The sequence below is a fragment of the Peromyscus maniculatus genome, chromosome 1, assembly GCF_049852395.1.
Source record: "Peromyscus maniculatus bairdii isolate BWxNUB_F1_BW_parent chromosome 1, HU_Pman_BW_mat_3.1, whole genome shotgun sequence".
In the NCBI taxonomy this organism is placed as follows: Eukaryota; Metazoa; Chordata; class Mammalia; order Rodentia; family Cricetidae; genus Peromyscus; species Peromyscus maniculatus.
The window spans coordinates 211,168,365-211,180,389 of record NC_134852.1 but is presented as its reverse complement, the minus strand read 5'-3'; the positions used below and the strand labels follow the sequence as shown (position 1 = coordinate 211,180,389).

Below are 12,025 nucleotides of genomic sequence, written 5' to 3'. Positions count from 1 at the left end.
CTTAAGTTTGATTTCCATGTCTAGCAGTTCATCCACAGTGTCGGGCCTGTCTTGGGTTGAAGTTGCTTTTCTAGCTCTGTGTAGTCAATTGTTTCAGCACACTTTACAGCTTTGCAAAGACTCCTCCCTCTTATCTGCTACTGGGCTGGGCAAAGCCCCTCTGCTGTCCCTCTGGGAAATGCGCCTGCATGGTTCCAGAGAGCATCTGGGGTCCCACCTCCTGCAGACAAACTGGGCTCACAGTTTATGTCCGTGCTCAATCCCTGTAGTTCTGTTTTGTCATTCATGGGGATATTGCATTGCTGAAATTGGTTGACACTGAGGCCTTATTTTGAAACCCAGTTATTCTAACTCAAAAATGTGTTAAGTCAGGGATATGAAAACTGTGCTAGCAGCATCCCATAGATTAAAGGGGCATCAGGATCATGATCGGGAAACGTACAGAGACAACCAAACCAAACCAGAGGGAACTTGTGAACGGTGGGCCAATGGCTGTGGAGCCTCTATGGGACTGGACCAGACCCTCTGCATAGGCGAGACAGTTGTTTAGTTTGACCTGCTTAAGCGGCCCCTGACAGTGGGATCAGGATTTGTCCCTGGTGCATGAGCCGGCTTTTAGGGAGCCCAGTGCCTACAGTGGGACACCTTACACAGCCTTGGTGCAGGAGGAGGGGCTTGGACCTGCCTCAGCTGAATGTACCAGGGCTCTTCTGACTCCCCATGGGAGGCCTTACCTTGGAGGGGGTAGGTTGGGGGGAAAGTCTCGGGGGCGGGAGGAGGGAGGAGAAGGGGATCTGTGGTTAGTATATAAAATGAATAGAAAATTTCTTAATAATAAAAAGAAAAAAATCTTTACATTGATTTTCTTTTGCTACATTTGAAAATAGTTTTAGTTAAATTTTACTTGAATCTAGCATTACCACAAACTGTTTCAATTATGAAAAATTCATTTTCTCTATGTAGTTTACATTCTCTAGTTTTCTAAATAATAATGGATTACAGACTTCTTAAATTCTTCTAGTTGCTGATTATTGCTTAGGTTCATGACATTTTGAAAGTTCAGGCTGTGGTATGTCTATATTTCCTCAGTCCATACTATCCTTGTATTGTATTGTTATATCCTAAATTGACAACACAACCACTACATTGAAAATTCACCGTTTAAGCTACTCAGCAAGCCCATGGTGCCAATGTAATAGGTGCATTTCCAGCCACAATGTGCTCAACCAACAGCACCACCACCACTATGGGGAAGCCCTTGAACCTCCACCATCTTTTTAAGCGTCACTGTAACACACTGTAACACACTCCTGTAATGAACAGGTATCTACATAATAAAAGGAACAACCAACAATACACAATAACGTAGGTGGACACAGCACTTGGATTCAAGCCCACATTGTGTAGTTGGCCTGCCTTGTGTGGGTAACAGCAATACAAACTTCAGAAGACAATTATGGTTTAGAGTAAGTCACATGTGAAAACATCTATATTTTTCAACACTTGCCCGAAAACACTTGAATAAATAAAATTGTTAGGTAGGATTCTAAAAATTATAATCATGATGTGGGGCATTCAAGTATTCTAAAACTTGAATTAACTACAGTCTCTATATGTATCTTTGAATTAGAAAAATTTTTAAGTTGTTCTGAGAGATATACATGTTATTTTGACTCCAGCATTTATTTGGAGGACAAACTAAGATACCAAGACTAGGAGGTAACAAATTACTTGTAGTTCTCCCAAATGAACAGTTTTCTACACTGTAGAAAATGATAGTTGGAATTTTTCACCAATTAAATTGTAATAATGTATTTGAATATCAAAATTCTAATGGAAGACCTAGATTGACATTTTAAAGACAGCCTGCCTTTCATAATAAGGAATATAAGGGAGGGCAAACTGGTAAGGATCGGGTCTCTGTCAAGAATGGCAGTAGAAACCTGAGGAGGAACACTCGAGGCCACTCCTCCCTATGAGGTACAGGAAGTTAAAGGCTGGGAAGTGGAAGGAAGCCTCCAATTTCCTCCAGTGCTGTGACCACTGTCTGGTTCCCATGTTCAACCCAAGGGAGCAACTCCAAGTAACGTAGCTGGGTAACAAAACACAAATGAACAGAAGATATGAAAACAGGAGGGAGACTGCAGTGATTTGAATGAGAATGGCCCCCATAGGCCCAAATATTTGGAAGCTTATAACAAGAGTGGAACTGTCTGAGAAGGATTAGAAGGATTGTCAGAGGAGGTGTGTCACTTAGGGTAGGCTTTGAGGCCACACCAGGCCCTGTGTGTGTGTCTCTCTCACCTCTCTGCCTGCTGCCTGTGGATCAGCATGTAAGTTCTCCACCCCATTTCTGCTTGCAAGCTGCCATGCTTCCTACCACGATGATCATGGGCTAACCCTGTGAAACTGTAAGTGGTCCTCAGTTAAATGTTCTCTTTTATAGGGTCACCTTGGTCATGGCCTCTCTTCACAGTAACAAAACAGTAACTCAGACAGGGACTTACTGGGTAAGAGAAGGGGAGAGAAGGGGCACAAGTAGGGATGAAGCTGGCCAAAATATGTTATATGCATGTATGAACCTTTAATAATAATAGGAAGGAGGGAGGGGGAGGGAAGAAGGAAGGAAGGAGGGGGAGAGGGAGGGAGGGAGGGAAGAGAGGGAGAGAGGGAGGGAAGAGAGGGAGGGGAGGGAGGGAGAGAAGAGAGGGAGGGAAGAGAGGGAGGGAGGGAGGGAGGAAGAGAGGGAGGGAGAGAAGAGAGGGAGGGAGGGAGGGAAGAGAGGGAGGGAGGGAGGGAGGGAGGGAGAGAAGAGAGGGAGGGAAGAGAGGGAGGGAGGGAGAGAGGGAAAGAGGAGGGGAGAAGAAGGGAGGGAGGGAGGGAGGGAGGGAGGGAGGGAGGGAGGGAGGGAAGAAAGAGAGGGAGGGAGGGAGGGAAGAGAGGGAGGGAGGGAGGGAAGAAGGGAGGGAGGGAAGAGAGGGAGGGAAGAAGGGAGGGAAGAGAGGGAGGGAAGGGAGGGAAGAGAAGGGAAGGTGGGAGGGAGGGAGGAAGGGAGGGGGGAGGGGGGAAGAAGGGAGGGAGGGAGGGAGGAAGAGAGGGAGGGAGGGAGGAGGGGGGAAGAAGGGAGGGAGGGAAGAGAGAGAAGAAGGGAGGGAGGGAGGAAGGGAGGGAGGGAGGAAGGGAGGGAGGGAGGGAAGAGGGGGGAAGAAGGGAGGGAGAAGGGGAGGGAGGGAGGGAGGGAGGGAGGGAAGGGAGGGAGGGAGGGAGGGAGGGAAGGGAGGGAGGGAGGGAGGGAGGGAGGAGGAATATAATACCAAAGTAATAAATCTGTTATGAGAATGACTCTGAGGGTTGGGGCAATGGACTCTGAGCATCCCCCTTTATCATTCTCTACATTATTCCCTTGAGGTAGTGTCTCTCACTGCATCTTTTACAGCTGGGTTGGCCAGCAGGCTCCAGTGATCTTCTTGTCTTTGACCCCGCTTCAACTCTCAGCACTGGGATTAGAGGAGTGGATAACTGTGCATGGGAGCAGAAGACAAACTCAAGTCCTCACAGTGATGGGGCCAGCGCTCTCACCACGAACCCATTTTCTCAGTTCTAAAATAGTGACTCTTAATGGCAGATGGAGTCAGCACAGCACTTTTGTGCACAGCAAGCAAGAGATGCCACAGCATTGAAGACTCGCTGCTCAAGAGCACGTCAAGACTGCTGTACCCATCTTTCAAAATGTTTTCTCACCTGAGAATTTCTGTAGAAAACTATGACAGACAGCCAGTGGAAACCACTATGCATGCAATCCACTGTCAGACATCAGACCAGATTGAAGAAATAACACCAGATTCATTTTGTAAATTAAAGGGAAAATCAGGGATGATTTAGTAGAATTAAAATGCAAGGCCAAGGTATAGTAGGTAGCCATTCCAGCTTTGATCTGGAAGTTCCAATCCCCACTGAGGCTTCAGTAACTGTCACGCCTACAAGGCGGGGCCAAGAGAGGGCCCTGAAGACCCAAGATCCAGATGCACTGCCTTCTCTTGGTTCCTGGACCCTGGACGTTAGAAGTAAACCGAACAGAGTTCTCCAGAGAACACCGCCAGACTGCACTACGTCTTCCACCAAACCTACAACCTACCTATCCCTTCATTTGTAAGTTATGCCACTAAATAAATCTCCATTTTAACTACATGGAGTGGCCTTAATAATTTCACCAATATCTGGCACCCAATGTGGGACAAATTCCAAAGGCCTGGGTGGCTCCACCCTCAGCCTCCTCCCCGGCTGGCGGGTACCTAAACCCGCCTACAAAGTTCCATACAACCAGGGAACACCTACATGGTTCCATTCCCAAAAAAGGGAACAGCTAATCTGGTCTCAGTACCCTAACTTACGGCCTTAATAATTTCACCAATACCAAGGAGACACTAAGTCAATCAGAATCCCTTCACCTGCGAGTTGAATACGTCCACAAGCTGATATGCTAGAAATGTAAATCCTCAAACTCATTCATTGACAACATCTGGACATGGGGGATTCAGGCTAACTAGGGCCATAGAGTGAGCCCTAAGATGGTATGGATGGCTTTATAAGAAGAGGCAGAGAGTCCTGGTCCTATTCTCTCCCTCTTGTTACATTATGTGTTCTGCCAGGATATAAAACAACTGAAAGGTCCTTATGGCATGCCAATGCTTTGATAATAGATTCCAAACCACGAAAATTATAAAAAATAAATTTGCCTTACACATTCCCCTGATTATAATACTTGTCATAACAGCAGAAAATGGATGGAGATCCTGTTCATGATGCCCACTTATAAGGTATTGATTTGACTATTTCACTAATAACCTATCACATTCAGGGTCTGGTACCAGGTGTTTGAATATTTTAATAAAAAAACTAAAATTCTTGAGAGCTTGACTGTAAGTTCTCACAGGGGAGCACAGCCCCACTCATAAACCCTTGACTGAAGACTGGCCCTCCTCTATGCAGGGAAGGCTGTCCTCTTCCAATGAGAAAGGATGCACACTGGGCAGTGAGTGAGGAAGGAGAAACCTGCGTAGCCAGCAAGATCAGCCCAATCTATCAATGGGGTGAGAGATGGGAACAGATGCAGAGAGCCACAGCCAAACATTAGGTGGAGAGAGAGAGTACAAAGTAGAGATCTCAAGGAACTCTGTGGAAGAGGGGGAAGAATAACTTAGAGGTCAGAGGGGTCAAGGACACCACAAGTATCAACTAAGCCAGACTCATAGTGGCTCACAGAGAGTGAAGTGGCGATCACAGAGCCTGCATGGCTCTGAGTTAGGTCTGTAGCATGTATGTTATGGTTGTTTAGCTTGGTGTTCTTGTTGAGCTCCTAACCGGGAGTGGAGGTGTCTCTGACTCTTTTGCCTGCTCTTAGGACCCATTTCTTTCTACTGAGTTGCCTCTCCTAGCCCTGATATGAAGGTTTGCACCTAGTCTTATTGCATCCAATTATGCCTGTTCAGTTCCTATCCCTGGGAAGCCTGCTCTTTTCTGAAGGGAAATAAAGAAGAAATGGATCTGGGGGAGAGGGAAGGTGGGGAGAGGGTGCTGGGAGGTGTGGAGCAAAGGAAACCGGGAATGCATTGTATGAGAAAAGAATAAATTAAAAAATAAATAAATAAAAAGTTTTAAAAAAAGTCTTACTGGAGGACGAACCAATTGACAGTAATAATTATACACTGGTTTGAAACGTAGTAAGTGCTAAAGGAAAAAAGAACGGGGGGAAACATCTATCTGCTGTATTTACATGGCTGGGTTAAGTTATACTTTAAGAAAATTGTCTCAAAAGTCTCAAAATAGGCAAAATGCTGAGATTGGACAGTGCCAAAAGAAAGGTAACAGAAGAAATGTGATGTTGTATTGGGTTCAAATTATCTGGCTGTTCTCAATTTTTCTCCAGCTGAAACAGCATGTCTCAGCTTCAAGCCCTTCCTACTGAGAAAGGAAGGCCTGCAGGAGTAGGAAAGACAAAGGGAGGATTGCTCAAAGCCATGCTGGGCAACTGGCTTTCATCTAGCTGACTGCTGATTATCTGGGTCCCTCCATAATTATCACACTCTGTGACAACATTCATTTAATGTAGGTGCCCTTCCTCCTTACACTGAGGGCATGTGAACCATTTCTGTACTACAATCTGAAATTATCTATTTTATAGGTTAATGATTAGATTCCCCACTAAAATACAGGCTCCATAATAACAGTGATTTTATTCTTATTGTTATAATACTGATCAACATTTCAAGCAGTTTTTGGTACTTCGTAATGGAAAGCATTTCATTAAATTTTTTAGAAAGAATTCCATAGCAAAATTTAGAAACATAGTATTCTTGAGGGTTCATATAACCATGAAAGGAAAAAAAAATAGATACTATGAGGAAAATATTTTAAACCATTTATGCAATTCTTTATAATATTGATATGTATTATAGATCTGATGTTATGGAAACCATCTATTTGAGTGTAAAATATATATTTCTATTTACAATGATATTAATTTTAATTGTAAAATACATAAAATATCCTGAAACAAGAATTTTGAAATATATTTTAACTATGTAATGAGTTCCTTCCTCCCTCCCTCCCTCCTTCCCTCCCTTCCTCCTCCCCCTCCCTCCCTCCCTCTATTCTTCCTTCCCTCCCTTCTTTTTGGCAAGCCTCACATAGACCAGGCTGGCCCCAAACACTATGTAGTTAAGAAGCTGAGGGTGACCCAACATTCCTAATTACCCTGCCTCTACTTACTAAATGATAAAATTATCAGCATGTATGCCTTGCTCAGACCATTTATTTACATACAAAAGTAAACAAGATTGCCATTCAGCTGACAGCTTTAGAGAACACTAACATCTTTACATATCTAATTATAAAGATTCCTATTGGCAGATGCTATATCTAGAACATGGCCCATTACAGATATTCAATATTTTCCATTTACTTTCTGTGATCATTCCAAAGAAACATATTACATGTTTATATATGTTGCATTAAAAATGTCTCAAACATTAGGTAGTAGAACTGCACATTTAAGTCTCTATGCCCTGTAATGACCTAATCCGAATCACCCAATGAGTATTCAAATCAAGAGACGGTTCCACTATGATTTCACAATATCTTCATTTCATCAACTGTTTAAAAGTCTCAAATAACTGAAACCTCAGCTGAGAGTGACAGTGAACAACTCACCCTGCCCTCACACCTACAAGTTCATACCGAACACGTTCAGATCTAAAACACAGACATTAAGTGGATTAACTACAATCAATGATTTCCAATGGTATGATGTGATTTAAAGAAGTTGTATGAAGTGGACTTGGAAAGAGAATTTTTCGTAACATGATATTTACCCTAAAATGTCAGAAATTTTTAAGAAACAGCGCTTATTTATAAAGGACATATTGATGTGCTTGTGCAAAATGTCAGCTTGCCATGCATAGTTAAGTTCTGAGAGGATGCTGGAGATGATGAGATGAGAATGCTGTAAAATAGATGTCTGAAGTTGTCACGTTCATCTACCAAACGGAAAGCAACAGAGGCAGATTCACATTGCTGTTTGGATTATGGCATTTCAAACCACTGCCATAAAACAGTATTATATAACGGAAGTCAGAGAACTAGCCAGACCTTAAAAAGCACCAGGCTATGTCTCATGCAGGAAATTTTGAGAACCTGACATGATATATTACTATTTCTTTTAAAAAATAAGAATAAAGGTTTTTTTTAATTAATTACTTGCTAAGATCAACTATGATAATCTACCCTAGGAATAGACTTCTTGCTGTTAATTAACATAGTGCTTATTGATTAGATAGTGTGTATAACTGATAAAATATTTTTTTAAATGCTAAAATAGAAAACAGATCATCTAACAAGATCATTTTTCTAGAATAAAGCATGAAAAATAACACCCCAGGCAATGTGGTATAAATATTAAAAAGATTACTTTGATTATAAATATTTGAATGCTATTTATAAAACTGAATCATTTTGATCACATTTAGAACTGGAAATTCCTCACTGAGGAGCTCTTGACTTCTCCTGGTCTAATGAACTTGGCTGCTGTCTTAGCCTCCATCCTAACCCTGGTCACTCTATCCAATTGAGAAGCTTCTTTGCATTGCCCTGAAGACATCTCCGTACCTCTCTCCACACTTCTTCGTGCCTTTGTTTACATGTCTTTGGTATTTCTCCATCATTTTTCACTGGAATTCCAACCCTTAAAGTGCACATAGCTATCTGCTAAATTGAACTTGGTCTCTGCTATGTCTCTGTCTCTTTGTGTCTGTCTGTCTGTCTGTCTGTCTCTCTCTCTCTCTCTCTCAATGACATTTTGTCAGCTTTGAAAACTACCATACATCCTTAATCCTCTATCTGCCACAAACTGTCCCCTCTTGTCCCTTACTCTGTTTTCTCTTGGAGGCTTTATTCTGAGACTCCTTGAATGCCTATTCTGGACCCGTTCTCCACCTTTCTGTTTTCTCTCTCTGCTTCTCTCCCAGACTAAAAAGAGCTACACTTAGGAAGGCCTCACTACTGCCCATGCATTGCACTAAAAGCTTTCACTACTCAGTTATTCGGGAGGTAGGTAATGTGTACCTCACTTACAGATGCAGAGGCCATCCAAGGCCTCCCAGGCAATAAGCAGTGTAGCGAAGGAGAGTCAATAGTTCTGACGGTTCCTCCTGCTTTGCAAACAGTTAACCACATCACTCTGAGACCTCAGTTTACCTGTGTTACCACTAGAGAAAATATTCAAAGGGAGACACTGTAGGGCTCAGCTGTAATTCCTAGAAACTCATAAAGAATCTAGTTTTTACTTACATGTGTTCAATGAAAGAATTCCAGTAATTCCTAGAGAAGTACCTTTAGAATTTCTACAGGGAAATTCTAAAAAGAGCTGTAAGCTAAAGGTCAAGCTGAACCAAAATTAAGACTTAATTTTTCAGCAAGATTATAAATGTTGAAATAAATAACTTTATATATATCAAGATCATGTTTCTTTTTAATTAATTTGGGAGGAGTAAAATATTTTATAGTTAAAGTGTATCTAAATATGTATATAAAGATTTTTATATAAATATATATTACTTATTTACATATAGTAACTATATACTTGTAATAGTAATATTATATATTTAAATATATAAAGAAAACAAATCTACAAAGTGTTTAATTTTAAAATTAGTTCACAGTGCTCAGCACAATGTTAAGCCTATACTGATGAAACAAAACGCCACAAAAGAACATACCATACAGTAAGTACCCCCATGCTGGTTTTGCCCATATATAGAATATTTCCTTTCCTGAGTTAAATAAAAGTAATGGCATGTTAGTATTTAGGTCTCATTATAATCAAAGATGAAATTTTAAAGTTCAAGTTCAGAAGTCACAGCTTTTCCATTGATACAATATATCAATGCAATAATTATATAATTAATAACAAAATTGATTAGTAATAACCAAGATCAATATATTAATTGGATTCCATTAGTATTTCTAAGTCACTATTTTTCATTTAATTTTTTTTTGTTTTTTATCATATTCTTTCCTCTTGCCCAATGCCTCCTAGATCTTCCCAACTCCCTCTCTTCCAACCTCACATTCTTGTTGTCATCTGTCCCTCTCAAAGCAAAACAACAACAAAAGAATAGTAAGACAAAAGATATCAAAACAAAAAGCACACACACACACACAAAAGGAGCACATTTCGTGTTGGTCAACTACTCCTGGCTATGAGGCCTGTCCTGCAGTGTGCTATGTTTTTTGGTATTTTGTTTTTGTTTCATTTTTAAATATTTTCCGATTTCTGCCCTAGGATATCATCCAAATACAAATTACATTATGGCACTTAATCACCCTGTCTTCTTTTTTAAGTGAAAAACATATAACAGAGAGATTTATTCAATATGGCCACACTGGTAAGAATGACAAGGAGAGCCTGTGACACTTGCCCTGATCCCATGCTCAGGGTCTTGAAACATAGAGGCAAGAGTGTTATACAACTAACCCTAACAACCACAGTCTGGGCTCCAGGTCTCTCCAGCAAGGTCAATTGACAAATCATAATCGTTCTCCTGGAGACGAGCTACTCCTGTGGATTTCCCAAGGTCTTCAACACTTCCTCTCCCAGGTAGAGATTCCAAGGGAAATTCTAATTTCTTGACATCCAGTTTCAGAAGAATGAGTGCCCAAAATGGAGCACGCATATTTAAGTTGACTCTACCAGACAGTCACAGAACACAGACATCACGCTCCGTTCTGCTAGGGGCACCCTGAATAGGGATGCCAATCAACAGCAGCCAGCCCAGCCATGTGCACACTTTAAAAGGTATTTCTTTGTATTTTACAAGTATTTGTATTTGCCTGCATGTGTTTCTACATTCCATGTCTGATTCCATAGGGGGCCAGAAGAGGACAACAGATCCCCTGAAGCTGAAGGCACAGATGGTTATGAGCCACCATGCTGGTGCTGGGAACCAAACCTGGGTCCTCTGAAAGAGCAGTAAGTGCTCTTAACCCCTGAGTGTCATCTCTCCATCCCCTGCCACATACATGGCAGTCAAAAATACGACTAGGCATCCATGTTTCACACAATGTATGGTTTTTATGCGAGGCACATCACAACCATTTGGGCCTTGGCTTTGAAGTCATCAAAGCCAACTTCAGCTCTTCCCAGTGTGATCTGAAAGAATTAGCTTCTTCCAGCTCAGTTTCCTCATTTGTACAATGAAATGTGCTCATGCACAGGATTAGTTAATGACTGGGGCTGTCATAATCATATTGATTCAGGGTGAGCCTCCCTGATTGATTAAGATCATCATCCATCCTTAAGGTTCTTGTACATGACAGTTTTTAATACTTTTCTCACTTTCTCTGACATTGACATTTTTTAGGAATATTAGAAATCTATCTGGTGAATGGGGCTAGAGAGTTGTTCCGACAGTTAGGAGTACTTAGGATTTTGTGGATGACCCAGGATTGGTCTCCAGAACCGAAAGCATGGCTCACAACATCCTTCCACTGCACTTTCATGGACCTGATGCTTTTTGCTGGGCTCTGGGCATTAGGCATGCAGAGGGTGTGTGCACACATACATTCAGGTAGACACTCCTGCAAATAAAATAAACAGTATCAATCTTTCGAGTAGTCATTAAGCTGGGTGGTGGTGGTGAATGCCTTTAATCCCAGCACTAGGAAGGCAGAGGCAGGTGGATCTCTGTGAGTTCGAGGCCAGCCTGCTCTACAAAGCCAGTTCCAGGAAAGGTGCAAAGCTACACAAAGTAACCCTGTCTGGAGAAAAAGAAAAAAAGATTTCTCCATGTTTCTTTCTCCCCCATTGTATGATTAGGAATATAAATTCTAGAGAAAAAGACTATGTGACCTCATATATGACCACATCAAATAATACACACTTAATATTTAAACTAATTATATTTGATATAATTATATTTAATTAGAGGAGAAAAAATAATTAAAACAAAGAAAACTACACAGAATATAGGACACTCTCAAGAACACTAGCATTCACATGAGGACAGGGAAAGTGGATAAATATGGGGGATGATTTGGGGGGAAGGCTGGGGAGTGGGAAAAGGGAGGACAGGGGAATCTGTGGCTGATATGTAAAATTAAATTAATTATAAAATAAAAATAGTTATTAAAAAAAAGTTTATTTAAGCAGAAAGTAACTGAAAATTCCCTGATCCAGGTATCCAGGGACATGAAGCTAGAAGCTTTCTCTTGAAATATACCCCAAGTATTACACTAAGATATATCACAGGGAAGCTGAAAACATCTTACTGCATCAAGAAAAACTGCTGCCTACATCCAGGAGAACCTGCGTCTTGGCACCAGGGCTGGAGGTAGGAAATGGGAAGACACTAGGTATATGGAAAGAATAGATCCAACCAAGACCGGTTTACTGAAAGATGCAGCATTCATAAGTGAACAAATGACAGAGACTATTCCAGAAAAAGAGAGGCAAAACCATTCACACTACAGC

At 41.5% G+C, this 12,025-nt stretch overlaps 1 protein-coding gene across 4 annotated transcripts in view; it reads right to left on the bottom strand.

Moving 5' to 3' along the window:
- The window catches only part of Atrnl1 (attractin like 1), a 587,588-nt gene that overhangs the window by 379,452 nt on the left and 196,111 nt on the right, over positions 1–12,025 (bottom strand). The gene's annotated exons all lie outside the window — the stretch shown is intronic.